This window comes from Gossypium arboreum, chromosome 3 (assembly GCF_025698485.1).
Source record: "Gossypium arboreum isolate Shixiya-1 chromosome 3, ASM2569848v2, whole genome shotgun sequence".
Classification (NCBI taxonomy): domain Eukaryota; kingdom Viridiplantae; phylum Streptophyta; class Magnoliopsida; order Malvales; family Malvaceae; genus Gossypium; species Gossypium arboreum.
The window spans coordinates 86,934,948-86,953,121 of record NC_069072.1 but is presented as its reverse complement, the minus strand read 5'-3'; the positions used below and the strand labels follow the sequence as shown (position 1 = coordinate 86,953,121).

At 36.7% G+C, this 18,174-nt stretch overlaps 1 long non-coding RNA gene across 1 annotated transcript; it reads left to right on the top strand.

Annotated features, from left to right (window-relative positions):
• Nucleotides 1-12,510: 12,510 nt before the first annotated feature.
• Nucleotides 12,511-13,580, top strand: LOC128290340 (uncharacterized). The gene is made up of 2 exons (XR_008280085.1): nucleotides 12,511-12,595; nucleotides 13,418-13,580. It is a non-coding gene; the product is annotated as an uncharacterized LOC128290340 (long non-coding RNA).
• Nucleotides 13,581-18,174: the final 4,594 nt, after the last annotated feature.

Sequence of the window (18,174 nt, the reverse complement as noted above, 5' to 3'; positions counted from 1 at the left end):
TTGAAGATTATTGCCCACACTAGCTACCGAAGTAGCTCGTGAGTCCATCGATGGTCATGCTCTAATGGAAATCCCCGCAGTCGCCCTCGACTTATTTGTGTCCTCTCTGAACTTCTTTACAGCCGAAAATGGAGCCTTGCCCGTCGATCTTTTACGATAATCTCTAGCTTCAAATTCAGCCTTTCTCTTCTCCTTCCGAGCTCTTCCGCCTTGCGTGCTCGTTCAACTAGTGTTACAAATTCTTTTATCTCCAAAATACCCACCAAGTAGCTTTAACTCTTCATTCAATCCTCTTCAAATCTTTTGCACATAGCAACCTCATCAGCCACACACTCCCGAGCATACCGACTAAGTCTTACGAACTCATGTTCAGATTCGAGATCAATCATACGACCTTGCTTGAGCTCCAAGAATTCCTTACGCTTTTGATCGATGAACCGTTGACTAATGTATTTCTTTGAAATTCGTTTGGAAGAAATCCCAAGTAACTTGTTCCTTTGGGACTATGAAAATTAAGGTCCTCCACCAATAGTAGGTGAGTCTCGCAACAAGGATATAGCACACTTAAGACATTCATCGGTGTGCATGACAGTTCATCAAACACTCTAATGGTGTTATCAAGCGAACTCACCCTTCGGCATCATCAAGAACTATGGCCTTAAACTCCTCGGCCCCACGCTTCCTAATCAAGTCCACGGTGGTTTACTCACTTCACAGGATCAGCAATCGATGGCATTACGGGCTCTTGGGGTGGATTATTTAAATTTGGGAATGGTTGGACAACCGGATTGGTTCGGGCATATTGCGCGACCCACTCATTCATCATGGTGAAGAAGGCTTGTTTCGCCCTTCATCTTGATTATTCGCGGATGATCGAGGCTCAATGGCGGTGTTCCTTGCGCAGAGCAGCCGCTACACTTTCAACGTCATCCGCCAAGGGTCTCTACCCGGGTTCCATTTGCTAATCAAAACAAAAATTTCAACCGTCAAAAGTCATCACATTTTTAAGCACTAACACATTGGTATGTATAGCTAGACTCACACGCCGCTACGGTAGTCCTAGAACCGACTAAACCATAGCTCGATACCAATAAAATTGTAACACCCGTGCACCGAGACCGTCACGAGTCGAACACGAGGTGTTACTGGACTTCAAACCACTTATTGAGAATTTTCCGGACAAGCGCCAATCTGTGTACTAGTCGCTTCAAAAATCATAACTTGAGTTTTACAACTCCAAAATCAGTTTCATAATTTTTCTCTGAAACTAGACTCATATGTCCATCTACAGATTTTTTTCTAGAATTTGTTGTCCAGCCAATTAGTACATTTTATTAGTTAAAGTCTCCCATGTTACAGGGGTCGACTATACTGACCTTCGTCGGTTACAACTGGAATAACTCCCTGTGTAGGGATTCAATACTGATGCCGTTTGTTTCTATAGAAACTAGACTCAAATAGAAATTTATACATATGTTGTATGACTCCTAATTATCTCTGGTTAATTTATAATGAATTTTCAAAGTCGGAACAGGGAATCCAGAAACCGTTCTGGCCCTGTCTCACGAAATCTCGGATATCTCTTAAAATACAGCTCATATGGTCGTTTCGTTTCATCCATATGAAAATAGACCCATCAAGCTTTGGGTACGAAATTTTTTTAGCTATTAATTCCACTTCTACTATTTTTAGTGATTTTTCGATCTCATATCACTGCTGCCGTCCGCAGCGATTACTGCGATGAGACTATGCCGTTTCATGAATCCTTCCTTAGCCTTACTAATCATCCATCATATGTGACACAAATTATGGCCACCTTATCAAAATTAAGGTTTCTAAGACTCGTGGCTATAGATTCTAGCATCCCACTCAAACGACCACATAGGCCATTTTCACATGGCTTAAAGTTTACAACCCAAAATTTAACAAAACAAAATAGCCCATACATGCCAAATGTTCTCCTAAGTTGACTAAGAAGACAATACCAAAAATTGCTCGCGGGTGTGATGACTTCGTTGTGATTACGAACACCTAAAAGGAGACGAGTCCAAGAAACCTAAAATGGGTGATAAGAAAACACCGGTGAGTTTATAACTCGAGAAGTCATAAGCATTCCACAACCATCCATTAATACAATTATCATAAAATGAAATAATGAAACAAGGCCAAGTGTTCCACCATACCGAACTATACCATAGTTCCTTAGATCTTCGGATCAATCTCATACCAAGTCATACATTTACATTTCATATACTGTTCAATAGGATATTTGAAGCAATTTCCATACATCATTTCATTTCCGCAACAATCATGCAATCAAATGAACTTTCATCTATTCCACGATACCTTATTTACGGAAATGCAATTGAAATCATCACATAGATTTAAATCTTACCAACTCCACCCCGAGCATGAACATAGCATCTATTAGCCATGAACTCAAGGTACTTACTCTTTCCGCTGTCCATACTCATCTCGATGAAGTCACACCTCCATATAAATGTTCAATCGGAGATATGTGTAGAGTTCGCACACATAGTGCTTAATACTCAATCACGCACACTTAGTGCCATGTGATTCAAGCCCGCACACATAGTGCCATATAAACCAAACTCGCACACTTAGTGCCATACATTACAAGCTCGCACACTCAGTGCCAATCTCGTCCCCGTACACATCTATTTCTCGCACACTTAGTGCCGAAGCAAACTTCCTACACATTTCACTATCTCTTTTACGTTCAACAATATCATCTTTTCATACACATACATTTGTATATATTTCATCTCATTAAACACAATTGCATAGATATTACAATCATTTAAGCAATATCAAATATATGCTTAATGACTTACCTTGTGTTGGGTAAAATAGTCCAAGTCGGCTACTCGATGACCTTCGTCTTTCCCTTGCTTGATTCTCCTTCTTTAACTCCTTGAGCTTAATCAATAAATCAACTAGTTTAACCCTCTTGCTAAACATTCATAATTCAATTACACATGCATATGTATGTTTGTATATTCGGCAACCATCCTCACTTATTACCCATTTGGTCAACAATCTAAGCCAAGATAAGGCTTCAATATGGTTGCCTCTAACCGAATACATGCACACCAATCTACTTCCTTTGCCCGAATATGCATGTCTATGTTGAGGCCAATTTTACACTTAATACTACACAAAAAAAACAGCATACATTTTCCTAATTAACGCATTACATATTGTAGCTCTATACATATCTCTCATTTATTTCATAACCGAAACAACATCACAAGCAAATATACACCTTAAAATAGTATATATGTAATACCAATTCATCATGTGCAAACATATATTCATGTAGGTGCAATGGCCGAATTCTCAAGTGGCTAATATCCAAATATATACACATATCCAAAGCTTAAATCTTACTTACCATGCAACATGCATGAATCATACTTATGGATATAACATGGCCGAATACCACAACACCATACCGTTTCAATTTGGTCATGGTTAAACAAAGAACTTAGTATCTCATTCAAAAATGCTAAAAGAAAATCTAAGAATCCTCAATCCACCATCACATGTATCATTATCAAGCTTGATATTTAGCATGCAATGGCATTAACACCATATTCACTTTGGCGAATTTCATTCCCATGACATAACAAAGATTTGAACCATGGGCTAACAAGAACATCAAGCTAGCAACTAAAATATACATGAATCTCATGGCAAAACATCAAACTTACCTTAATCTAGGTACAAGTATGGCCAAACCTCCTCCTAAACCTCTTCCAAACCAACATGAAACAAGAATTCCTTCCTTCTTCCTTAGAATTTTCAGCCCAAAGGAAATGAAAATGATGAACAAAAATTCTTCTTTCTTTCTCCACACTCACGGCAATGGGCATGCATGAGACCATTTTTTCTCTTTTTTTTGTTACCTTTCATTATTAAATTCCCATGCTCACTATTTTATTTTTTCTTACATACACCATTGTCCCAACATGTTTTATGACATGTTTTTACCCATAATCTCTTGTCATGGCGGCCACTAGCTATTAGGGGAAATTTGACATGCAAGTCCTCCCTTGACTACATGCACTATTAGGTCCTTATAGATTAGCCTATCACTTTTCAAAAGTGTCACACAAGTCCTACTAACTGAATTCACATGCTATCGGCTAAATCGAAGCCTGAAATTTTCACACATTCATAATTACATATTCTAGACAATAAATATTACGTTCAAACATTTCGGTGACTCAGTTTAGACGTCCCGAAACCACTTCCCGACTAGGGTCAATTTTGGGCTGTCACATAGATATGGCCATAAGAGGTGGTTCATATTGATTATTGGGTTGTAACCCTAATTATTGATGCGTGCATGCAAATGTGCTTAGGCTTTAAGGTGGTTATGGTTGCTTATGGTTAATGAGTATGATAGATGGCATGTATGTTTGGTGTATGAAATATGAATTAATGTGTATGACAGTAAAGGTGATGCAAGTGTGTAACTTGGAAGTAGGTTAATAAATATAATAGACAAATATGAAATTGGTGTGGAATGCCATATGAAAGCATGATAGTTTGAATAGGTGATATGTTGACATTACCAAGTCACAATTTAACCATGAATGTGAATGCTTGAGTAATCACATGTGCCACGTTGCATGCCATGAAGTGAGTGTAAGTATGTGAGTGTTTAAGTGTGGCAAATGGCTTGGAAAATAGCCTAGAAATTGTCCACACGGTTAGACACACAGGCATATGTCTAGGCTGTGTGTGTCACACGGCCCGCCCCATAGGCTTGTGATCCGGCCGTGTGTCCCCTGCACCCTAATTAATGCAAATAGAATGCTCAGTAGTAAACACACGGGCGGAGACACTGTCGTGTGTCTCAGTCGTATAGAGGACACGGCCTCAGGATATGGGCGTGTGCCCAGGCCGTGTGAAGTCTACACTTGAATTCGAGAATTTAATTCACCACACGGCCTAAGCACACGAGTGTGTGACTTGGCCATATGACCTTATTTTGTTGATGACATCATAATCAGAGAGTTACATAGGCTGAGGACACGGGCGTGTCCCAAGCCACACGGGCGTGTGTGACCACACGGCCTACCCATATGGGCTTTTAACTCTCCAAAATAAGAAAATTTTCTAAGTTTTCTAAAGTTCTTAGTTTAGCCCCGAGCCGCTTCTGATGTATGTTTCGGGCCTCGTAGGCCTTCATAAGGGACAATTTGCTTGTGATTGAAAAGTTTTAAATTTGGATGAAATTTTATGGCTTGGCATTGTATGTTAGTTTACGTTTAAGTCTGGTAATGCCTCGAACCCTGTCCCGGCGTCGGATACGGGTAAGGGTTGTTACACCATTACTACATTAACATAACACAAACCGACTAATAACCATCCATAAATGCAAACTATGTTATCAAACAAACTTCCCATAATGAGCTAATTAACAAGACCGGTTATTCACAAACATTAACATCATTATCAAGCCATTTTCACATGGCTATTTAAACACAATTCAAAACTAACCATATCAAAACTAGCCTATACATGCCATATGTCATAAGTACAAGCTTTCAAAGTACCAAAATAGCGATTGATAGTGTGACGATGATCATTGACGATCCCTGAGCTCGAGCTAGCTTTCCATATCTATAAAACAATGAAAGAACACACAAGGTAAGCTTTGAAAGCTTAGTAAGCCATAGACAAATAAATCATAACAAGAACATTAATAATTCAATTCGAAAAGGCCACATTTAACTAATCTAATACACATACAATCACTTTTCTCATATAATCCATATTACCATGTTAAGTAACTTCACTTACCTTATTTTCCAATGAACATATAAACTTCATATGTACCTGAATCATTTAGCTCAAATTCACATTCAGTCACATTTTGACATTACTTGTTGAACCATTTGGAGTCGTTAAGGATACTCGGAAACACATATATCACATACAATGCCATATCCTAGATATGGTCTTACATGTTATCACATAACGATGCCTCTATCCCAGACAGGGTCTTACACATAATCTCATATCGATGCCAATTTCCCAGACATGATCTTACACGAAATCACACCTTGGAAGTCCTAATTTCATGACATCAGTATCCTATACTATTCCTAAGGTTCATACGGGGCTTTCAACTTCATAACTCAATCAATTCATGCTCGAAACAAGTCCTCTAATGCTCAATTCAGTTTGACAACATATATAAATATACATTAAAATTTAAAAACATTTATTTTCATATGAACTTACCCCGTACGAAAACGAACGGATCGGAACAACTATTCAACAACTTTCGACTTTCCTCAATCCAAATCTAATTTCTTTCTTTCTTAATCTAAACAAATTCAAATTTAACTTATTTAATCACATATTCATTCAATTTCACCCAAAAACACATAAATGGGCATTTTGCTCTTTAGCCCCTAACATTTCACATTTTCATAATTTAGTCCCTATTTCAAAACAACAAAAAATACACAAAATTTCATCAAACCCAAGCATGGCTGAATCTTCATTAGGTCCGTAGCAGTCCATTAATTCCATTTATTTCACATTTTAACCCCTCAATTTACAAATTTCACAATTTAATCCTTAATAAGCATTTTTATCAAAAATCACTTAATAAACTATGAAAATCTAACAACAAATATTTATTTTTCATCATTAAACAACAAAAAGCTTAATATTCATGAATGGTATTTTACAAATTCATCATCAAATCTGAAAATTAAAGCATGGGCTAGCTAATATATGAAGCAACGATCTCAAGAACTTAAAAATCATCAAAAATCGAACAAAAATCACATACCAATTGAAGCTCCAAATGACCGAACCCTAAATAGCCATGATTGTCTTCATTCTTCTTCAAATTTTGGAAAACAAAGATGAACACTCCACTAACCTTTTGTTTTATTTCAATTTATTAACATTAATACATAATTTACCATTTTACCTCTGGCTATTTAACTTATAAATTAATTAATGGTTGTCCATAAATATCCACTTACTCTAATCTTGGTCAAATAACATTATAAGGACATCCAATTAAATAAATCATGATAAATAAGCACTTAAACAATTAGTATACCACTTTTGCATTTTACGCGATTTAGTCCTTTTATTAAATTAGCTAATCAATCGGTAAAATTAAATCACGAAATTTTCATACATATCAAATAATATGCTATAAACACAAAAAATATTATTAAAAAAATTTTTCAACCTCATATTTGTAGTTTCGAAACCACTGTTCCGATTTAGCTAAAACTGGGCTGTTACAACTCTCTTCCCCCTTAGGGATTTTTGTCCCCGAAAATCTTATGTAACGCCCCAAATTATAAGTAATTATTTTTGTATGTTGTGTTGCATAAATGCATGCTTGCTTCAGTGGTTAAGTGTCTTGAGAAGTGTTGGAGAAGTCCTGACTTCAAGCCTTGGATTGTGCAAAAAAAAATTTTTTACTTGCACAAACCCTGTCTCTAGTCAATAGGCTTCTTAAATAAATGTGGATAAAACATGATAAAAAAGGGGCCTATTGGTCTAGGGGTAAGTGGCGTGTAGAGTGTTCCTTAGGGTCTAAGGTTCGAGGCTTGGCGATGCAAAAGGAGTGTTTTATTTTGCGGTGAGTACATAGGAGTGCCCTAGGTTGACCGAAACTCTAAGGAGTTTGAAGAGAGTTCAAATTAGTTAGTGGAGAGATTTGGGGAGACGTTAAGGAGTAGATCATGGGATTTGGTGGACGGTTGGAGAGATTTTAGGAGAAAATCATAGGGAATAGAGGGGAAGGAAGTGTTGTGCCTAATTGGGACTTTGGGCACTCAAGGAAATCGATTTTGGGGGAAAAAATTCAGCTGGGGTTGGTATACTTATTCCCTTTTTCGGTTTCTACCGAAGGGTTCTCTTTTGCTTCTTTACACTTGCTTGTTGAGGCCGAATATTGCTTGACCATTCGGTTATTTTTCTATATTTTGAGATTTTGTGCTCTCTTTTCGACCATTTTCCTCTTGTTAACTGACTTCTTTTCCTCTTCTTTCTTAATTGGTCTCCCTCTCTTGACCGATTGCTTCTAACTCCTTTTCCCCTCTCAACACTTTCAGTTTTGACAAGTTACTATCTTGGTTTCCTTTTTATTTTTGTGACCTTCTTGATCGATTATTCCACCTTCTCCCTCCCACAGTCGGTTGTTGTCCTTAGGCTAAATACCTTGTCTCCTCTCAATTCCTTCCATTTTCACTTGGTGTGTTGGCCGATTATTGATTGAACTTCTAGAGGAGTGAAAGAGTTTATAAGTGTTACAGAAGAGTTCGAAACCTTTCTCTCGTCACTCGATTAAAGCTTTTCGACAAGGAAGGTGTAATCAACCTTTGTCAATAGTTTAAGCGGGCTAAACCACACTCTTTCGATCAAGGAAAGTATCAAATATTATTTTGGGTTACGTGTGTAAAAGAGGGTGATTAACCCTACTGTGAAGCGACTAACGGAAAGCCTTGTATGAATGTAGGTTTTGGTGCTCGTGGACTTTTAGCACTTTTCGCAAACAAGGTGTGTAAAACACTACCCCTATTTGTAAATCGGCAAAAGTCAAAAAATGTGACCATTGACGCTATACGGGAGTGCGCTCACTCATATGGTAACCCGAACGGGTAGACATGGACGTTTGATCGTAGAGGCCACCATAAGCGATTTCATGGACTTAGGCTGTTTTAGTCCACGTTGGGCCGAATGGACTATGTGGGCCCCACGAACTTGTGGGCCTTACATGGTTAAACCACACGGATGTGTGGAGAAATTGGGCTAGGCTGTGTAGTCCACACGACCAAGGCCATTTTTGGGCTTTGTTGGCCACACGGGCGTGTGGGCCCACATGGGCCCGCATTATGGACCTTGGGCCCATTTACACTGTTTGACTGTTAAGGTTGCACGGGTCACCTGTGACAACTGTGGACCTACTGTTGTGTTGGTAAGTATACCTAGACCCTAAAGTGATAAATGACTATTATGCCCCTATGAGGTAAAATGACTATTATGTCCTTATGAGATGTGTGACTGTAATCAAGCATGCCATATTATATATATTGCATACATGTATGATATTATGATACGATGTATGACATATTGCATGGGGATGGGTTATATTGATTGGAGGAAGTGTACTGTACTGGCAGCTCTGCTGCAAATACTATTTATTTCCGCAACCGGTGTTAATTTTGGAGTGTAGGGATTGGTGGGTTGATTTTATCCCCACACAGAGTGTAGGGCAAGATGGAGTGTAGTGTAGAGGCTAGTTGGGTAGGATTTCTAATTGAATATCTATAATTTACTGTCACTGAAAGGGGCTAAAGCTCACACTGATACTAATGCTGTAATGGGCTTAGGCCCTAACTGAAACTGAACTGTTACTAAAACGGGCTTAGGCCCAGACTGTATTTGCCTATTGTATGACTGACTGTTTGATCATTAAGGGATTACACATTGAGTTTTTATAAACTCACCCTTCTATTTCTCTATACAGGTAATCCCAAGGTTTTGGCGGGTCGGTGCTACGAGGGACTCGAAGGTGGCCACACAACCGCACATGCTTCCATATTTGCCTTTTTATTTACAAGAAATTTAACTTGGGTTTTTTTTTTTGTAATAAGGCCTCTTTAAATTTTTAACTTTTGATTTGGGATTTTATTTATTTTGATTCATATCTGATAGTAGTAGGATGTGGATTTTCAAAAGATAAATGCTTTTCAAAACACCACGTTCCCGCAACATATTTTAAAAGCTTCCGCAACAAACATTGTTTTAAAGTGTAATAACAATCTAATATGATAAACATTTTGCTTCAAAAACTAGAGTTTTTACAATGAACGAGATATCCTAATTTTTTGTTAAGAGCACAAAGAGGTTTTAATATAGAACGGGCTTTTCAATGAAATTATGTTTTTTGAAAAACAGTTCAAGGTGATATCGCCAAATTCAGCCATAACGTCTAGGTCGGGTTTGGGGTGTTACATCTTACTAGTGAATAGGTTTGGATATTGCTCTCTCATAGCATTCTCAGGCTCCCACGTAGCTTCTTCAATCCCGTGTCGGTGCCATAAGACTTTCACTAATGAAATTTTCTTATTTCTCATTTCTTTGACCTTACGATCTAAAATTCAGATCGGTTCTTCTTCGTATGTTATATCAGACTGAATCTCAATCTCAGATAGGGAAATTACATGCGAGGGATTAGATCGATATCGTCGAAGCATCGATACATGAAATACATTATGAATCTTTTCCAACTCAGGTAGCAATAAGATTCTATAAGCAACCGGCCCAATACGCTCGATAATCTCATATAGCCCGATGAATCTCGGACTTAACTTGCCTTTATGACCGAACCAAAATATTTTCTTCCACGGAGAAACTTTTAAAAACACTTTATCCCCAATCTTAAACTCAATATCTTTCCATTTCAAGTATGAGTATGATTTCTGACGATCTGACACTACTTTCAGACTATCACGAATCACTTTCACTTTCTGTTTAATCTCTTTGATCAACTCGACTCCATGAATCTTATTCTCGCTAATCTCTATCCAATACAAAAGTTTTCGACATTTGTAACCGTACAAAGCTTCGTATAGTGTCATTTTTATACTTGATTGAAAGTTATTATTATACGCAAATTGAATCAATGGAAAGTATCATTCCCATTTACCTTCAAACTCAAGAATGCAACATCTCAACATATCCTCGAGTATTTGAATAATCCGCTTGGATTGACCATCTGTTTGTGGATGAAAAGCTATACTAAAGTGTAGCTTTGTACCTAGTGCATCTTATAGTTTCTTCCAGAACCCTGATGTGAACCTCGAATCTCTATCCAAAACAATAGAAATAAGTACTACGTGCAATCTCACAGCCTTGGAAAAGTACAACTCAGCTAACTTAGTGAGCGAATAATCCATTCGTACTGGAATGAAATGAGCTAATTTAGTCAGTCTATCAACAACCACCCATATCACATCTTTCTTACAAACCCGATACAAAATCCACAGTGATTCTGTCCCATTTCCAATTGGGAATCATAATCGACTGTAGTAACTCAGATGGTACCTGATGCTCAGCTTTGACTTGCTAATAGATTAAATATTTTGAAAAAAATTCAGAGATCATACTTCATACCAGACCACCAATAAAGCTATTTGATATCGTTATACATTTTCCTACTTCCAAGATGAATATATAACCGACTACTATGAGCTTCCTTTAAAATCATCTGAATCAACTCTGAATTTCTCGAGACATATAATCGGCCTCAGAATCTCAAACAATCAGCATCAACCCAAAATTATGAAACAGGGTTCGAATCACATTGAGCTCGTTTTGCTAACATTTCTTTATTAACTTTTTGAGCTTTACAAAGCTGCCGTCAAAACAATGATCTTGCTTTCATCTCAGCTACAATCACACTGTCATCAGATAGGGCTAATTGAGTATTCATTGCACGTAGAGCAAACAAATATTTTCGACTTAATGCATCCACAACAAAATTGGCCTTTCCCGGATGGTAGTTAATGTAATATCCTGATTTTGGGCCTAGTCGGAATAGTGGTTTCGTGACCACAAAATCCGAGATAGAAATAATTATTTTATGATTATTTTAAGGTCTATGATATGATTGCATGATTGTGTGAAAATTTCGTGAAGAAATTTTATGCATAAAGTGCTTAAATTGAAATTAGGGACTAAATCGAATAATTTGCAAAACTTGCATTCTAGAAGTTTCTAGTATGAAATTGTTTTGAAATATTAATTAGGAGGTCTTAAAGAGCAATTTTACCAATTTCTAAGTCTATGGACAAAAATTGGACATGGATGGAATTTTGGAAAGTTTAGTAGTAAGGGCATTTTGGTCATTTAGGGGTAAAATGAATTAAAATACAAAATTAAAGCCAATTTTGCTCATCTTCAACCCCATGGCCGAATATAGCAAGGAGAAACCATGGCTAGGGTTTTCAAGCTTCCAAGCTCGATTGTAAGTCCGTTCTAGCCTCATTTTTAATGATTTTTACGCTTTTGGAGTCCGTAGCTCGATTTAGCTTATGCTAGCAATAATTTAACCTAGGGTTTATATTTGGAAAAATACCCATAGGTGAAATTTGTGTATTTTGGTGTTTTATGATAAAATATGAGGTTTTAAATTATGTTAGACAACTTGTGCTACTCGGTTTTAAGTGAAAACAAGCAAAAGGGCTTAATCGGTAAAAATACCTAATAGTCATAAGTACATGTTAGAATGAGAATTTGATGTTGCCATAGAAGGGAAAAATGATCAGCATGTCATAAAACATAAGAAAATAGGCTGAAGTTTAATTTACGAGCTTTGGGGCAAAAGTGTAAATATGCAAAAGTTTAAGCGCAAAATTGTAATTTTTCCAAAATATGATTTTGGGTCAATTTGAATAATGTGAGTCCTAATTAGACTATATTTTAAATGATAGAGCAAGGAAAACTGAAATTCGGGCTAAAATGGGGAAAATACCAAGTTGTGGACGAAATGGTAAAAGTAGCCATTTTCGCATACGAGGTAAGTTCATGTGTAAATGTAGTAACATAATTGTCATTTTAAGCAATTTAATGTTGTTTATATGATATGATGCTGATTATTATCATGAAATATTATGCTTTGTGGTTATTGTTGAATAATATGTAATTATGTGAATTACTTGATGAGTATGAACTATCACCGAAGTATCGGTTCCGATATTCCATGGAAGACGGCATATGTGAGATCGATGGAAAAAAATCCTGTTTGAACCTTAGGAATAGATTAGGATACAAGTGACATGTCACTAGGATGGTTGAGCATCCGAACTCGTTGAGTTGAGTCCGAGTTCACTTATGGATGCAAATGTCCGAACTCGTTGAGTTGAGTCCGAGTTCGAGAGATGTAACTAGGCATCCGAGCTCGTTGAGTTGAGTCCGAGTTCACTTATGGATGCGAACGCTCGAGCTCGTTGAGTTGAGTCCGAGTTCACTTATGGGCGGGTTACATGGTAGCTTGGCTACATATGTGGCATTTATGTGCAAACTTTCCATGTATCCGAATTATATTCCGATGTGTTCAACGGGTAAAGTTCTACTGAAATGGAGGAATACTTAAGATGAAAGGGACGTATTGGTAAGTGTTGTGAAATGGGTACTTTGAACAGGTATGTACTTAACCCTCGGGTTGAAAAATCGATATAACAACAATATGGTAAAATGATAAATGAAAATGTGATATGAATGTCTTGGTGATGATTATGCAAATGATGTTTTATGTTTGCTTATATGATTATGTTACTTGCTATTTGCATGTGAACTTATTAAGCATTTATGCTTACTCCCTCCTTTTCATTCCTTGTAGTTTTGACAAGCCAGCTCGAAAATTGGGAACGGTCGGAGGCTCGCTCACACTATCCGTATACCATCTTGGCATAATGGCTTGTATATTTTGAGTATGGCATGTATAGCATTATAATCATTTTGTATATATGGTCTTATGATATGGTTATTGAGTGGTATGGAAATGCTTGGTAATGATTAGCCATTGGAATGGCTAATCATGATCATATTGGGTGTTATGTATGTCAAATTGCTAGCTAATCCATGGAAACTATGAAATAGGTAAAATTTACCATAAAATAGATTCAGATAGCAGTAGTGACTTGAATTTGAAAAATCACTAAAAATAGTAGAAATGGAATTGAATAATGAATAAGTTATGGAACCGAAGCTTGATGAGTCTATTTTCATATGGAAGAAGCGAAATAGGTATATGAGCTATATTTTATGAGATGTTTAAATTTTTGTGAAACAGGGCCAGAGCAATTTCTGGATCCCCTATTCTGACTTTGTAAATTCACCATAAATTTTACAAAGATAATTAGAAGTCATGCTTTATATGTACAGATTTATTATTGAGTCTAGTTTTATTAGAGACAAACGGCATAGTCATTGAAGCTCTGTACAGGGAGATATCTGATTCGTGATACACAGAGGTTAGAGTAGTTGAACCTTGAAACAGGGGAGTCTTTAACTAATAAACTGTACTAATTGGCCTGACCAAAAATTCTAGAAAAATATTAGTAGATAGATATATGAGTCTAGTTTCAGAAAAAATTTACGGAATTTGATTTCAAGTTCCGTAACTTGAGATATGATTTTTAAAGCGACCGTGATGCAGTTAGCCAGCTTGTCTAGAAATTTTAAAATGAATTGTATGAGCTGTTTAAGTCCATTACGAACTAGTGATTAACGGTCTCGGGTACGGGGCGTTACAGTTAATCACTAGTTCGTAATATTTTAACAATTCCAACCATCTTCACTGCCAGAAATTCAAATCTTTCTGAGTCATCAGATATTTCAATCTCTTATGATCTGAATAAATATGGCATTTCTCTTCGAACAGATAGTGGCGCCAAATCTTCAACGTGAACACAATAGCTGCTAATTCCAAATCGTGTGTCTAGTAATTCTTTTCATGCGACTTCAATTGTCTCGAGGCATAAGCTATGACTTTGCCTTCCTGCATCAGAACAAAGTCCAGACCATTCAACAATGAATCACTATAGATTACGAATTCTTTACCCGATTCTGGCTAAACTAACACTGGAGCTTCGATCAATAAAGCTTTCAACTGATAAAAACTTTTTTGGCATTTATCTGACCACTCGAACTTAACATCTTTTGTAGCAGCATTGTCATTGGATCTGAAATCATGGAGAAACCATTTACAAATCGTCTGTAATAACCGGTGAGACCCAGAAAACTACGAACTTCAGATACATTTCTCAGAGGTTTCCAATCCATTATTGTCAAAATCTTACTCGAATCGACTAAAATAACTTATGCTAACACAATATGCCCTAGAAAACTAACTTCTCGTAACAAGAACTCATATTTACTGAACTTTGCGAAAAGTTGTTTATTTCGCAAAGTCTATAACACTAATCTCAGATGTTTAGGATGCTCGAATTCATCATGGGAATAAATTAAGATGTCATTTATAAACACAACAACAAATCTGTCCAAATACAGTTTGAAGATCCGATTCATTAGGTCTATAAAAACAGTAGGTGCATTTGTTAATCTGAAAGGCATAACTAGAAACTCATAATGCCCATACCTCATTCGAAAAGTAGTTTTCAGCACATCGGAGTCTTTAACTTGCAACTGATAATAACCCGATCTCAAATCTATCTTTGAAAACACTGTAGCTCCTTTCAACTGATCAAACAAATCGTCAATTCGTGGAAGAGGATATTTATTCTTGATAGTTGCTTTATTGAGTTTTCGATAAATGATGCGCATTCTCATAGTTTCGTCTTTCTTTTTCACAAATAAAATCAGTGCACCCCAAGGAGAATAACTTCATCGTGCGAAACCTCTATCTATCAACTCTTGCAACTGAGCTTTCAACTCTTTTAATTCGGTCAGTGCCATTTTATACGGAGCTATCGATATCAGAGTTGTTTTCGACACTAATTCAATACCAAATTCAACTTCTTTGATTGGTGGCAAACCCAGTAACTCTTCAGGAAACACATCCAGATATTCACTCACAACTGGTACTGATTCAATCTTCTTTTCAGTCACTTTAGTGTCAAGCACATAAGCAAAGTAAGCTTCACAGCCCTTTCTCACATATTTTCGAGTTAACATAGAATAAATCACTACCGGTAAACCATTCAAATCATCTGCCTCGATCTGAATAATCTCATTATTTTGACATCTCAAATCAATTGTCTTTCTTTTTCAAATTACTGTAGCATCATGCAGTGTTAACCAATCCATACCTAGAATTATATCAAATTCGTTGAATGCAAACCACATCAGATCAGCCGGAAAATAGAAATCTCGAATCATCAACGGCCAAATCTTGCATACTTTATCAACCAGAACACACTTGCCTAAGGGGTTCTATACTCTTATCACAAATTCAGTAGACTCTAAAGGAAAAGTCTTACTGGATACTAAGTTCATACATATATACAAATGAGTAGATCCAGGATCAATTAATGCAATAACACTAGTATCATAGAGAGTGAAAGTACCAGTAATAACATCTGAAGACAAAGCTTCTTTGCGAGCGTGAATAGCATAAGCTCTGGTAGGTGCTCGGGCTTCAGATCTCACAGTAGTTTCTTTAGTCATTCTCTGGCTACCACTCATATTACTTTTATTTTTGGGTGGTCTACCTCTACTGCAATGTTACTCGGCCTCGTATTTTGCATTATATCTTGCTCGACCAACTTAGGACATTTACGGATGAAATTATCTAATGATCCACATTTGAAACAAGCCCGATCATTCAATCTACAATTTTCGGGATGTCGTTTACCACAATGTTTGCACTCAGGTTGATTTGGTTTGAGATTTCCAGCACTAGTTATTGAAGTAGCTTTTGAACTCACGGGTGGCCTCTCTCGGTCTCGTTTAGAATAACCTGGAGTAGCCTTTGAATGGCTAAAATCATCTCGGAACATCTTTGATGTCGACTGATATGACTTACTGATGATATTTTTCACAAATCTGTAGCTTCAAAGTCAGCTTTCTTTTTTTTTTTTCTGGAGTTCTTCAGCTTTGCATGCTCACTCAATGAGTACCACAAACTCTTTGATTTCCAGAATCCCAACTAATAACTTAATGTCTTCATTTAAACTATCCTCAAATCTCTTACACATAATAGCTTCAATCAAAACACATTCCCAGGAGTATCTGTTGAGTCTCACAAATTCTCACTCATATTCTATCACGGTCATGCGACCCTGTTGCAACTCAAGGAATTTTTTGCATTTCTGATCTATGAATCTTTGACTGATATATTTCTTTCCAAATTCAGTCTAAAAGAAATCCCAAGTAACCCATTCTTTTAGGACCACCGATACTAGTGTATTCCACCAGTGATACGCGGTGTCTCGAAGCAAAGATACGGTACATTTGATACATTCATTAGAGGTACACGATAATTCATCGAACACCCAGATCGTATTATCCAGCCAAAACTTGGCTCGTTTAGCATCATCATCTACCGTAGCTCTGAATCTTCGGCCCCATATTTTCTAATTTTATCAACTAGAGGCTTATTCAATCGCATCGGATCAGTAACTTGAGGTATTACAGGTATTTGAGGAGGATTAGGCAAGGGTGGAGGTTGTTAAGCAGCCCGATTTGTCCAGATGTACTATATGAACCATTTGTTCATCATCTAGAAGAAAGCTTGTTTAGCCTCTCCCTTGTAGCTAGTCATGATCAGCCTAGAATCAGCCAGCGCTGCCCCTTGAGCTGGAGCAGGCGCAATACTTTCCACATCATCAGCTATGGCTCGATCGGGATCCATTTACTATACAAAAACACATTTTAATTGTTAGGAATCATCACACTATCACAGTTTATATATAGCATGTACAACTGGACTCACACGTGCTACGTTAGTTCTAGAACTGACTAAATTGTAGCTCTAATACCAATAAAATGTAATACCCCTAACCCAAATCCATCACCAAATTAAGGTAACGAGGCATTACCGATCAAAACTCATGTCTGAACAGTCATTTATTATAATTTATGCATAAAGTAATATCATTTCCTTTATAAAATTTTAAACTCAAACAACAACCATCCTTTTATTTCCTATAAGACAAATTCGCACATATGGACCACTTAATCAACTAAAACGAATCATGCTTTATTACTTATAATTCATAAACAATCCATCCTTTAAATTTCAATCACATCAATATCATCAACCTATACAAATATTCGAACCAAACTTGCATTCATCAAAGCCATGTTCAGTGTAATAGCCCGATTTAAACCCTAGTCGGAACGGTAGTTTCGGGACCATGAATCTGAGTAAAAAATATTTAAAAATTATTCTGTGTTTATTTTGTGTGAATTTATATCTGTAAAATTTTCATGATTTAATTTTGTAGTTTAGGTGCCCAATTAAATAAAAAGACTAAATCGCGTAAAATGACAATTTAATGGTTATTTGTATGAAGGGCCAAATTGCTATTGGATTTTTAAATTGAAGCCTTAAAGTGGTAAGTAGACCATTTGAATAGGTAATGGCTAGTTGTACCCTTGTATTATATGATTTATTTATTTAATTATAAAGGG